The sequence below is a fragment of the Hoplias malabaricus genome, chromosome 9 (genome assembly GCF_029633855.1).
Source record: "Hoplias malabaricus isolate fHopMal1 chromosome 9, fHopMal1.hap1, whole genome shotgun sequence".
Classification (NCBI taxonomy): Eukaryota; Metazoa; Chordata; class Actinopteri; order Characiformes; family Erythrinidae; genus Hoplias; species Hoplias malabaricus.
The window spans coordinates 6,597,481-6,610,691 of record NC_089808.1 but is presented as its reverse complement, the minus strand read 5'-3'; positions in this window follow the sequence as shown (position 1 = coordinate 6,610,691).

Here is a 13,211-nt window from a genome sequence, read left to right as displayed (position 1 = left end):
ATCAGGTGCTAAAGTTTTTAGTATGTTTGCTGGACAGTTCAGGCTCTTTTCCCACCAGAGATGTTAAATTACATGTTCCAAGAGCCAGTTTCAGTAACCAAGAATAAGAATGCCAGGGTCCCCACCCTTGGCTGCCACTCAATCCACAATGCACCAGGCCCAGATTACTACCTCTCCCACAGGTGGTAGGACCATGGGAGAGTGGACCCATGTTGCTCCTTTGGGCTGAGCCTGGCCAGACCCCATGAGTAAAAGTCTGACCACAAGGCGCTCGCCGAGGAGCTCCTTTTCTCAGGCCTGGCTCCAGGGTGGGGACCCAATTCATTTACAATAACCAGCATGCATAGTATGCAGTACAGCATTAATGTATTTTTGCCATGAACTCCAGCGTTAATAAACACAGTATTTATTAAAGATGAGAACTTTAGTTATGGTCTTGAAAATTTCTGTTAATTGTGGAGAGGTCGGTTACATGTTTGGGTTTAAAAAGAGTATCTCAGTGAGGCTGAATATTTCAGAATTCAAGATAAGGAGAGTTTCAACACTTTGCTTAAGACTGTCCAGGCAACAGGCGTGACTGGTCAATAGAGGGTACTAGGACACTGCTCTTCCTCATGGATATACATTACAGAGTGGGAGAGGGGCTGGGGAGTTTGTGGGGAAGATCACAGCATTCTTGGCAGCCACCAGTTTGTTTAGTCTGGGGTTGTTTTAGGGTTTTAAGGGGGTTGTGTTGTGATTGTGTTTTGTGGATGAGGCGTGGTGGTGGTGTTAATATGTTGTGGCTTGGCATGTGGCAGAGTTTGTATTGGTCAGCGCCAGTGGCACCGGTAGCTGTACTGCTGTTTACTCAGTGTGCTGTCATGAAGGAGAGCAGAGATCAAGGGACATAGGGGATGGAAATATGCACAGAGATGCAGAGTCAATTAAAAAAACAAGAGACATATACTAATCAGGACAGGAATTTAAGCAGAAAGCAAAACACTCAAGCAAAAGAAACCAGGACAATAAACTGGAATATGCAAAAAGGACATAAGAACAGAGAAAAACTAAGATCTGAACCAGGAACTAAGGTTAAACGTATGACAATAGACAGGTGAAAAGACTAAAATATAACAGACATAGACTAGAAAATACACAACGCTGTCTCAAGGAACAACAAAAAGCTAAAATAAACCAAGACAATAACAGAGTACACACAAGGACACACACAGACTAGAACCTAGAACACACACAGGGATTAAACTAAGAACTAAACCTCACACAGGAATAAGGGAACACACACACACACAACAGGAGACAAGCGATTAAAGCAAGCAAAAATATCTAAACTCTAACAGAGACAGACAAAAGTAATAAATACTAAAGAGATACACTAAGAACAAACTAGAGATGGAATGGTAGAGGACTAAAGGGTAAACAGACTTAAGAGAACTTTACTAAAGAACTAAGGAGTCTAAATATAAATTACGTATACAAGTCACAAAAGAAGAACTACAAACTAATAGGTCAGCTACACAAAAGTAGAATCAAGAAAGAGACAGAATCAGACACTACTAAACACAAGGGAAAGTTAAGGGTATCTCAGAAGACTACAGACGATGCAACACTGGACTAAGATAAACAGAACTAAAACCCAAGAGACACAGACAATAACTAAAACAAAGACTAAAACGTGTGTACTTTTTTATGGACAGCTCATGGACAACACATTGTGTTATTGTGCTGCTAAAAAGCCTGCAGCTTTCAGGATTCATCTGGTAAACTTTTATTTAGGTTGCATATTTGTTAATATACTGCTTTATTAGTAATTATTTGTTAAATTGTGTTGTATTTTTAATTATAGTGTTCTAGTAAATGTTGTAAGGCTGCTTCTTTATTTGTAGTTATCTGAGTAATTTAACCTACTGCATCTTTTTGTAGGTGTATGTTTATAGAGGCTATTTTTTTGCTATGTTGTCTGCAGCAAAGCATAGTCTATAAAATAAAGTTATTGTGTGCAGACGCGCTGTCCTTGATTATTCAGTATGCAGTTCCATGGTTCTGACTCTGAGCTGGAGTACAAGGGAGGCAAGAGCAGTGTGAGGCACATGAGAGGCAGCAACTGCTGTCATTCTGTAAGCCCATTTCACACCAGACACTGTAAACGTGCCTCAAGACATGTGGTAATTTCCTAAATAAATAAATGTAGACAGGTGCGTAAATCCCTCCCACCCTCACACCATTAGCACTAACTATATTATTTCAGAAGAAAATAATTTTTTTGTGAAGTATGTCGCACGAGGACGTTACAGACTGATGTGCAAAACCACTACCCAAAATGGTATTGGAGGCAGAGTTGCCTTTGAGGCAGAAGAAATGTAATTGGTTAACAGCTGTGGTTTTCTAAAACCTCACCATAAACTGGTAAATCTCTGACTAGACCCTCGTGCTTTCCCTGCGCTCACTGCCAGGCATAAGTGTGCAATGACGTTCTTTTTCATACTGTACACTTAGTCTAGTTTTATCACAAATGAGTTATGACTGCTGCCTCTGAGGAAGCAGCAGTGTGTTGTACAAATAAATTCTGCTGCCTCTGAGGAATATTGTAAAGAAGTATATTTTTGAAGCTGCTGAATGACACACAATAATGCTCTGCTTCCTCAGTGGCCGCAGTCATGTACTATTCCACTTTGTCTTATCCTCTGCCTCAGAGGAAGCAGAGCATTAATGCATAATACTGTGTTGCTCCTTCAGAGGCAACAATCATTGTCTTTCTGTTCTACACAGTTTTACTTGCTTGAGCTGTTTTTGTTGTTAGAACAGCCTCATTGTTCTGTTGGGCACAGGTTCAGCTCTTTGCTGATGTGCTGAGGCAGAAATAAGTGAAAGCTGCAGGGCTGTGGCTCACCAGCAGTGGAGCAGAACTCCCATGTAAAGGTTGCTGGTTCAATCCTCACAACCGGCACAAAAAATGTGAGTGAAGGAGCAGTGCTGTTCTCCTCCCTCTATCTATCTATGACTGAAGTGCCCTTGAACAAGACACCTAACCCCCAAGTGCTCCCCTAGTACTGAAGATGGCTGCATGCAAGCCTTACATCACCAAGCACAATGCAAAGCATCAGGTGTAGTGCTGTAAAGCAGTCCAGCCCCACTGGACTCAGTGGAGCAGTGGGAATGTGTTTTGTAAATTGACAAATCAACCTTCTCTATCTGACAGCCTAATGGATGTGTTTGGGTTTGACCAGTACCAGGAGAACATTATCTGCCTGACTACACTGTGCCAACTGTAAAGTGTGGTGGAGAACAAATAATGCTATGGGGTTGTTTTTCAGGGGTTGGCCTAGACCCCTTCGTTACAGTGAAGGGAACCTTAATGCATCACCATACCAAGACATTTAGGACAATTCATCTCCTCTTAACACCATTGGAACAAACAAGAATAGAGGCTAATTCTGCTTTTGTAAAACTACAGGAATGTTCTGCAATGAGATACAGATAAAAATCACCCACCTGACTCATTTACAGTTTCTCCATTGTGGATTACAACAATCAGCCCTTGAGCAGAGGAAGAGAGAACAGAAATGTTGCATTAATATGAAATCTAAAATGATACTGTATGTATGTTTGTTACATCAGTGTTGCATTGAAAGGTAGCAAATGTGCATTTCTGTATCTTAGAGTGAAACCTCACTGCTGAAAATGCTCCTGCAAAACTTAATTACACTTAAAATCATAGTTATAAAAAAAATATTTTACAGTAACAAAATTTCATTTATACATGTGCATATTATATATGGGAGCACAAATCATTTTCACAAACATACACAAAATATTTCTACACATGGAAATCTTTATTACACATTCACCAATTTATTTGTTCACACATTCATTTAAAAGAACACTATATAAAATGTGGTATTTTTGCTCCTGTGTTCCCCAGTTGCAGACTGTAATTCACATTTACAGCACTGTCCTGAAATTAAAGGGACGATGGAGGCAGAGAGTTGGTGTCCTGGCACACTCCAAATGTTACATAGTGCAGTTTCTGCAGATCTGAGAGCAGATTAGTAACAATAGATCATCTACAATCCCTATTAATGGTCAGTGAAGCATCACAATTATATTGAGGCTGTAATTTTAGGGTAAACACACTACTTAATGTTACTTTGTCCAAATGTAGGTCCAATAAACCCTTTAAAAAATTTCCTAAACACCCTTTAATCCTCCAATAAATATTGCTAATACAACATGTTTGTAATGCAGCAGTCTGGGCCAGACATGATTAAAACCAGAGTTAGAGGATTTAAAAAAAAAAAAAAAAACATTTCGAAAATAATTTATCAATAAGCAGGAGTTTCTAACAGGTGAATCTGAATAACAAAGTGGAAGACAGATGCAGTGGCCTATGATGAACTGATATCTTTGCACTCAGTTACATTTTGAATGGGGCTGGGGGCAACTGACATGATCTTGGCCAAGCTTTTCAATTGTGAGGAACTCATTGCTGAGTACTGTGTAGTGTGACCTAGTGATAACTATTTTCTTGTTGTTTTTGTAGTTTTTGTTTTTAGTACACAGAAAGTGACCTAGGGAGGTGCATTACAATGTCCTCATACATCTTTGCACAATGTTCTCCTTCCATGTGTTTGGTGTTTAAGTGCTGAACTGGGTGCTTCTGTTGGGCCTCTTTAAAAACTTTTTTCTGAACTGCTAGTTTAACAAACATTTACTGCTTATTTTGTCCTATTTTCCCCAGACTAGCAAACAGTAATTTTCAATAATGAGTGTGATGGAAATTCATTTTTCATTCATTCATTCATTATCTGTAACCATTTATCCAGTTCAGGGTTGCGGTGGGTCCAGAGCCTACCAGGAATCATTGGGCGCAAGACGGGGAATACACCCTGGAGGGGGCGCCAGTCCTTCACAGGGCAACACAGACACACACACACATTCACTCACACACTCACATCTACGGACACTTTCCAGTCACCAATCAACCTACCAACGTGTGTTTTTTGGACTGTGGGAGGAAACCGGAGCACCCGGAGGAAACCCACGTGGACACAGGGAGAACACACCAACTCACAGACAGTCACCCGGAGCGGGAATCGAACCCACAACCTCCAGGTCCCTGGAGCTGTGTGACTGCGCCACCGTGCCGCCCATGATTCATAATCAATAGAGATATTTTTAATCAGCAATGACCATGCATGCTTGTGTAAACTGAAATTGTTTTACTCCTAATTCTTTGTGTAAAACAGCAGACTTATGTGTGTGTGTGTGTGTGTGTGTTTCAAATAACAGCATATCGACACCTTCCGTTCAATCAATTCCTTTTGTCTCCAGATCACAGAGAGGAGATAACTGAGACCAAATTGGTAGAGGGGGATGCATAGAGCACGTCTGGAAAGGTGTTAGAAATACAGGAGAGAGTGGAAAACAAATGGTAAAAGACTTGGAGTCATGGGAGCAGGATACGTTGAAAGGTGATTGAAATGTAAAATAGCAAACAGATGGTAACTTCTATCAGGAGTTCCAGGTATAAGAGACGCTAGTTGAGAAACGGTCAGACAGAGAGGAACATTGTTGCGCGCAGCGTCCTCTTTCAGTTAGTAAATTGTTATTTTATTTGAAGCAGACTCAGAGACTCAGCTTTTTTATATCTGTCATAATTTTCCACCATAATTTGGCATAGTTGGCAGGATGAGCAATGGATTGTGGCAGAGAGAGGAGCAGTGAACACAGACCGAGGACGCTCTCTGGCAGAGACTGGACCCAAATAGTACCGTGGCGGTATGTGTGACTGATCATCCCTCCGCTAACAATCCAAGCCTCATCTACAAACATTGGTGGTGAGTGACAGACTAATTATTCAAGATTAATTATAGTTTAATTATAAATTAACCTCCCTTTAAGCACTCCATCCTGAATAAAGTGTCGGCTTAGAAGACGATTAGAAGTTCTGAATGGCAATTTCCATTGATTATTTATTTAATTGTACAGCCCTAGTCTCTTGACACGACTGGGCGGACTGAGGGAGGCAGACGCAAACGCTATAACACAGCATATTTATTTAATAACAGATACTTTACAGTGATACTTAACAGAGATCCTTAGACAAAGACAGAGAGATAGGGATACATAGATAGAAAGACCTAGACAGTGACTTACCAACAGACTAGAGTTTAAACTATTCCCCTCCACCTCCCTTTAAGCACTCCATCCTGAATAAAGTGTAGTTGCATAACAGTGTAACTAGTGTGTGTACAGCTCGACAGTGCAGTAGTGAAAGAGTAGCCTGCTCATAGCGAGGCCTCTATTTGATAGACGTATCTTTAGAGTTATAGGTCCGGAACGTGGGAAGGAGTATTAGTGTTAGGTACAGGTTAAAAAAAGTAGATAAAGGGAGGTGAGACATTGTTGTTGGGGCTAAATTTATCAGAGTCACTAAATCAAGTAAGAGAACAAGATGGGATCCCAGTTAACAAAAAAATAATATAAAATTATACTATATATGTTATATATATATAATATAAGATTCACACTGCGGCTCTTTTTAGTCAGATGAGCCAGGATTGTGGCACTGATAGTGTACCATATGTCCCATTGTGGATAAAATATTTCGGATTCCCGACTACTGGGAACCTCAGTGTGAAATATTTAAATTAGATCAAGGACAGTAGGAGGACGGAAGTTCAGAGAAGAATTTGAGGATTTTTTGCAAGTCATGTCGCCCAACTGAGAACGAGATAAGGCAAAAAAGAAAGAAAGAAAAAAAAAAAGCGGGCAGACACTTTGGTTCAAGCAAGTTGATGATGGTAAAAGCAAGTTGACGACAGAAAACGGCAAGTTGACGATGGCACAAGCAAGTTGCGACCCCCTCACCAACGTTTTATGTGAAGGAGGCCTAGGAAGAGGACAGGGGAGGGGTCAAGGGCAAAGCAGAGGAAGAGGATTTGCAGGCAATGGGCCAGCTTTCCAGCCAAACGTGTTCCAGAGAGATATATGGGTGAATATAACCTTTGGATTTTTAAAACTTTGGATTTTCTGGTAGATAGCGGGACGGGCCACTCAGTAGGACAAGCTGACATTTCTTAGTGATAAATTTAATACCAAAACAATAATTATTAGGATTAGGATAGATAATTGCTATAAATCTGCAGATCAGATAATGTTATAGAAACTAATAATAAAAAAATAATAAATAAAGGGGATTTTATTGATAGACTATGTGAAGTATTTATTATGGAAAAATATAAGAAATGCTTCTATTCTATGTGTAGATTGGCTGATCTGAAATATGTGATTTCAAGGCACTACCTAAGACTGAATGGAATCCCCCAGAGCTCTGGTGTAAATATATATATGTATTTAGTATGATATATAGATATATTTATGTAGACTGTAAACCTGTCTATATTAATAATAATAATAAAAAAAATCCCCTATTTTGCCGCGTAGAGGCCACTGCGTGACAAAAAGGATTCATTTGATAAATTGATTCAGTTGAGTCATTGGTTTGATTCAGATTGAATCACCGAGTTGATTCATTGAGGTGACAATTTGATTCACTTGAACCTTACGTTTGTTTCATTTAAGTTTGATACTTTGTTTCATCGAATTTGTTGATGGTTTGATTGAGTCTTATTCTAAATATTTGAAATTTAAAATTATTATTGACAATGACATTCATTTTATCTCCAGTTTGATTAATGGTTACCGGTTATTTATATGAATTGAGTCATTATTGATTTAAGCCAACCAGTTTACTTAATATAAGATCTGATTGATGACATGTTTTAGAACATGTGATAACTGAGAAATCAGTATATCACATTTTGAAGAGTTTGTGCTATTAATAAATGTATATCAACTTTATTAGATACGAGCGTGTGTGAAACCCCATGAAACCTGACATGGCATGGGATAATTATAAACTCATGTAGCTAAACACACAGCTTTCACAGCTCCGGTCGCCACCACACAACTTCCTGTAACAGATCAAGAGAAACCCACTCTCCAGGCTATTCAATCCACTGCCACTGGAGCAGAGTAAGCTCAGTGGTCCAAATCAGGGTGCATTAAGCAAAATAATGTATGGGTACACACTGCATCAAACAGAACATGTCTCCCAAAAAACATACATGAAAGGGTTAATTGCTATTGCTCATGGGATATCTCACATGAGCAAAAGGAGGGTATAATAGATATGATAGCTAGACATTGGTATACACCAGCTAGACATTGGTATGCACCAGAACTCTCTACAAAATTTTTGTTCAACATGCAACCCAACTGGACTGGACCACACCAGGTGCTCCTAGTGACCCACACGGCCGTGAAAGTGGAAGGACGAGCGACGTGGGTACATCATACTCACTGCAAGAAGGTTCCAACCTCGCCTGAAGAAACAACAACTTAAAAGTCATAATAATGGTCAACCCCAAAAGACTAGTAATGATGGCAATAGGACTGGGCTGTCTGCTGGCCATCATAGGGACACTGTGTGTTTTAACAACTAAACATGACTTTAGTGGCTCTGATGAGGTGTACTTCAGACATCCAGGGAAGAATGTTTTTTGGCAGTATGCCAACTTCACAGCCCATACCTCAGGTGTAAAAGAAAATACTCATAAATACATATGACACAGTGAACAAAACTTGGCTCAGTGGTGTTCATAGGAATGCTGATACTTTTCTTAGAGGGAAGCGAGGACATCCAGAAGCTGATGTTCAGCTTAGAATAACCGACACCAGGGTTTTCCCAATTTGTTTCAGACGCTTCGACAGAGAAAAAAAACACTGACACAGATTCAGAAATGCAAAACGAGTGCAGCGAATTTGAGGGTGGGGGTGAAAACTGTACTAGACTAACAGGTAATCAGACTAGTAGCTGGCAAAGAGGTTTAGAGTCTAGTCAATGTAACAGCACAGTGAATCTGGTGAGAGATTCTGGGGGATTTACCACTTTTATACGGGATAGACCCATTTGGATACCTGATTGGTATTGGTATTGTTGTCTTTTAAAACTCAGAGCCATTTACTTCTACAGGTGTAGTCGCTATGACTCCAGACAAAGCTTTGAGCTGTCTTTATCTTGTTTTTGATGTGGCTAACTTTTTTTCCAAGGGTCATCACTACAGATTAAAGATTAGGGGGACTAAGCTTTAACCAGGGGGGTCTAGGTGTAATTGCCTCATAGCAGCAAATTTTTTGATGAAAGACAGATTAAGCAAAGCCACAAGGAACTGCTGCCTTTACAAAAACTTTTAGAATATCCATCTACAGGCAGAAAACAAATATAATTTAGATGTGAACAACTATTTACTCATTATATACAGGTGTCTGTAAAATATACAGTCATAACATCTGGAAAGGACAAACATCAATACAGTCTGCCCTAAATAATGCAGTGTTTAAAGGGGACATATTATGCAAAACTCACTTTTGCGTGCCTTTATTTGTCAACTTGGGTCTCTACTGCTCCTATAAACACTCCAAGTGTGAAAAAAAAACATCCATCCGTTTTCTGTGTATCAGTTGAAAGATTTTTGTGTTAGGAATCATATGTTTCTACAAGCCCTTTGGATGGCTCGCTTACTGTAACGTCACACTAGGGAAATTTGCATAGAACCACCCCTGGGATTCATGAAGGTGTTTGTGCAGGCAGAGCCGTACTGCCATATACTCTCACTACACACGTTCAGTACGGCCCCGCAAATTAACGAAGGACACCTCGTCTCAAGTTAGGGAGAGTTTGTGTATAATCAGAAGATGAAGAGACACTATCTTTCAGGAAATGAAAAGAGGGAAATAAAGATGCCACGAGACTGAGCTGTGGGAACAGCAGTGAGGTAAACCTGTGACTGTTTTTCTCAAGGTTGGATTGTCAATAAATAATAGTCTACATATGGGAAAGTAGCTATTTAGAGGTGGTGTGCACTGTGCAGCTGCTCTTCATGACCTTAAAAGTCTTGCAGTGCCAAAGTGTCATAAAGAGCTTTGTAGCTGAAAAGTGAATATATACTGATGTTTACTGTCTAGTATTTGTTTAAACTTACCCAAACACACCAGTACTGTCTAAAAGGTAATTACTATTTCATACCACCTACAGTAGTTGAGTAGAGTTATTATATATATATATATATATATATATATATATATATATATATATATATATATACACTGCATTATTATGTCCTGTATATGGCTGGTTGTTGATTCCTAAGCCAAAAAAATAAGGGAGATTACTAGTGGAGAGTCAGGTGTAACTGTCAAAAATGGTCACATTTTGGCTCAGAGATAAAAATTTTGCTTAGTGCCCCAAGTCTGGACTAGAAAGTTGCATTGGCAATTAGAAATCTAACTTGTTTAAAAAGAGGTATAATGTGTCCCATTTAATGCATGAACATTTTAACTGACTTTTTCAGCAGCTTACTTCATGTTCATCAATAATCAGGTTTCCTCTGCTAGCATAATGCTATTTCAATTAGTGCATCAGTGGCTTTTCAATTTGGTTAATTAAATAGTGTAACGGGCAGTCAATTAACATTTTTTCTTTAGTTTTGTCTTGAAATGACACTCGCCATCAGGAAGCACACTAAACTTTCTCCCCACAAACCACGTGTGCACATTCTGTCAAGAAAGCAATACAGACTGAAAGCGAACAGCACAGCCACAGCATATTTATCACCGCACTGTTCTAGACCATCACCAGTTTATCAACTTTTGCTGTGTGCATTGACCAGTGCATACAACAAACCTGGCCCTGCTCTATAACATCACAATTAACTGCACCGGGCAATGGATTTCAGCAACTTGTGAGAGGTCATAGCACACATTTATATTTAATAATGTGTATGTCATCTTACAGTTCAACATAAATATGTACTGCCTTATATTTATATTAGATTTGATTTATTCATTTAGCTTCAACATTTTTTTTTTTTTTTCCCCTGCATCTCCCTTTATCAGGCCTCCAGTTTGAGGAAAACTCAGTGACTGTCAACATCATATGTATACACACACACACACACACACACACACACACACAGAGAGAGAGAGAGAGAGAGAGTTCACAGTACTGAAGCTGTGAGGAAGAAACCAAAGAGCACCTGTATTTCAGGCCACTAAGGGGCACCATAGCATTGGATTTCACTGCACATTAACAAAGCCCTACTAGGTGTGTAAATGCAAGGAGGTATCTGGGCTACATTTCTTAGCTGTTACTTCACTGAAGGCTATAGAAATGTGAGGGCCATCCAAATTGATTCATTCATTTTTGGTGACTGCTTTTTCCAATTCAGGGCTAAGATGTGTTCAGTGCCTACAGACGAGTAATACAGCTTTCCTGGGAGATTTGGAGGACTCTATTGATTTAGCCAATTTGTCATTAAAAATAGCCATAGTGCACTTATAACATGCAGTAAAAAGAATTCCCTAAATCTGCCAGAACCATGAGTCTGCAAATTTCAGATAAAAGTCTTCAGTCTGAATGCCTCAACATCCATCAACACTCACTCTAATAAAGATATAAAAAGGTTTACTCACATAAAGTTACGGAAAGAACACTGAGCTCCATACTGTCCCAGTAACGACTGACTGACTCAGTCATGCTATGTTCAACTGTCATTTCCTGAGAGAGAGAGAGAGAGAGAGAGAGAGAGAGAGAGAGAGAGAGAGATGGAATATAATAGTTTTAACATTTAAATCTATGGCACTAAAACTATTCACAGGCTAGAGCCACACAATTGAGTGTATCTTATACTGTCTGTCCCTCAAAAATAAAGGATTGGACAGCATACTCTATGCAAACTCAGGTGTTGTCCACTATATTGAAAGACAAAACATGAGCAGAATGCCTGAGTTCGTTAAAGATATGACGTAGCCCTAGAAAAAGACAGTTAAAAATTGGACCCATTTACAAGTGGGTTTGTTTCTACACGAGTGTCTCCATGAAATGAACCAACCCTAGTGTGTATTTCCTTTGATATTCTGGCAAATGAGAGTTCAGGCAGAATGAAGAGGCATTTTGAAATGATTCATTGTGATCAAGAGATATGTTTGTGCAAGTGCGCCTCTCCTCCATTTTCCACGTAAACACATATTTTCTGCTCTAGATACACATATAATATATATATATATTATTTGCATTGCACTAGTTAAAATTAAAAAATTTGACATATTTAACAGCCTTCTGCGTAGTTAATGCTTGAGGGAGATTAGCCATGAAAGTATGTCAAACAAGTAGGTTGGGAAATGGGGGGCTATTTTTTTATTATTTATTTATTTATTTTGTGTGTGTGTGTGTGTGTGGGGGGGGCACTGAATAAAGAGCCACTGAATAAAGGAGCAGGAACTGACCAGTGAAAGAAACTCAAATTGCACATTAAAGGGTCTTTGCCCACTTTGTAAAAAATCTGCTGATTTTTGTAAGTGTCTTGTTGCTGACACTGTTAAAGTTTAATGTGTGAAGGTTTAACATTTTCACTAACAAGAATATGGTGCAAAGAGATTAGCAGCTTAACTCATGATGTGGAGGCCTAGACAATGAAAAGTGTTATTTACTCTAACCACAGCCTGGATGATGCCTTATCACTGAGCAGGTTGAATTAATAATCACAAAATATCGCCATGTAAACTGTGTGATCACAGCCAGAAAAGAGACATCCAATGATATCAGTTATTGCACAGAAACAAATTTGGCCCAGTTTCCTTTAAAACCTGACCATTAAACCAAAATTCAAAAGCTCCCTTAGAGTTTTTGCCACAGAGCACCAGGGCCCGGGTGTTCTGGTTTTGATCCTCAAGTCATTGTCTGCACACTCAGAAACAAAATGTATGGTAGAGATACATTATTGATTACTAAAGATACAAACTATAGTCCAGTTGTGGTACACATCATGAAATGATATGTACATGTAATTTGGAGTTCCAGAGATTATGCGGGATCCCAAAGGCAATGCGTGTTTACAACCTTTTGATGGAATCAATAGTAACCTCAAGTGAATGAAAAATTATCAATTTGATGAAGAAAACAGACCTCATGAACTACACATATGACAGGGGAAACAAAAAGACTTTGAGAAGTAAATATAATAAGAACATGTCATAGATATGGCAAGAGTGAGTTGATGTGCAGCCCTTCTGCGCTGACTCACCCAACAGCTTCAAAGGGTGGGCCGATATATCAAACCCTATGGATTACGAATGGGATGCCACTCAAG